This window comes from Hyla sarda, chromosome 11, assembly GCF_029499605.1.
Source record: "Hyla sarda isolate aHylSar1 chromosome 11, aHylSar1.hap1, whole genome shotgun sequence".
NCBI classification, from domain to species: Eukaryota; Metazoa; Chordata; class Amphibia; order Anura; family Hylidae; genus Hyla; species Hyla sarda.
The window spans coordinates 76,317,825-76,318,905 of NC_079199.1; the positions used below are offsets into that span (position 1 = coordinate 76,317,825).

At 47.1% G+C, this 1,081-nt stretch overlaps 1 non-coding gene across 1 annotated transcript; it reads right to left on the reverse strand.

Annotated features, from left to right (window-relative positions):
* Window positions 1-415: 415 nt before the first annotated feature.
* LOC130295995 (U2 spliceosomal RNA) lies at window positions 416-602 on the reverse strand. Its single transcript, XR_008849090.1, has one exon. It is a non-coding gene; the product is annotated as a U2 spliceosomal RNA (small nuclear RNA).
* Between the last annotated feature and the right edge of the window lie 479 nt (window positions 603-1,081).

The window sequence follows — 1,081 nt, forward strand, 5'->3', positions numbered from 1 at the left end:
TGTGAATAACCATGAGACCCTCACATCATTTAACAGGATTCAGCACCACCTGCAAGACAGCTACGTATCATGTCATGTCAAACCTGCACAGGTGTGCTAGATTAGTATTATTATTATTTTTTTAGTTTTTATGACATCAATCAGTGTGCAAACATGGTCAGTAAAACGCCAAATGGATAGACGTTCATAAACCAGTCAGTGCAACTCATTATTGTGGTCTCTAATTGTGGAACTCTTTTTTTTTTTGTGAGGATACGATGAGCTTATCCAATTAAGGAGGCCATTCAGCAGTACTGGGTCTGGACAGCAGCGGCACCTTCTGCAGCCAGACTGACTGACATGACAAGGCAGGCAACAGCTGCAGCAGCACCCACAGAGGATTAAATAAGAATCTGTCTTTTTTAACACTGGAATGGGGTGGTGCACTGTACCCGAAGATACTGCCATATCGGGTCAATGCATTGGGCGACGGAAGCAAGTTTCCAAATCGGCTCCCATTCTCAAAAATCCATTTAATTTATGGTCCCCAGATAGGGGACGTATCAGATATTAAACTGATAAGAACAGATTTTTGATTGAAAAAACCTTTATTACCAATCAATTGTCAATCACACAATAAATATATTCACCATAACAGAACTGACTTTTTTTTATCTATCTATCTATCTATCTATATATATATACCGTATTTATCGGGGTATACCACGCACCGGCCTATAACATGCACCCTCATTTTACCAAGGATATTTGGGTAAAAAAAGTTTTTTACCCAAATATCCATGGTAAAATGAGGGTGCGTGTGTGCGCGTGTATACCCCGATAAACCCCCAGGAAAGGCAGGGGGAGAGAGGCCGTCGCTGCCCGCTTCTCTCTCCCTGCCTTTCCTGGGGTCTAGAGCGCTGCTGCCGGCCCTTCTCACCCCCTGGTTATCGGCGCCGACAGCCAGGGGGAGAGAAGGGGCAGCGGCACCCATTGCCGGCGCCGCTGCCCCATTGCCTCCCCCCATCCCCGGTGGCATAATTACCTGGGTCGGGTCCGCGCTGCTGCAGGCCTCCGGCGCGCGTCCCCTGCGTCGTTGCTA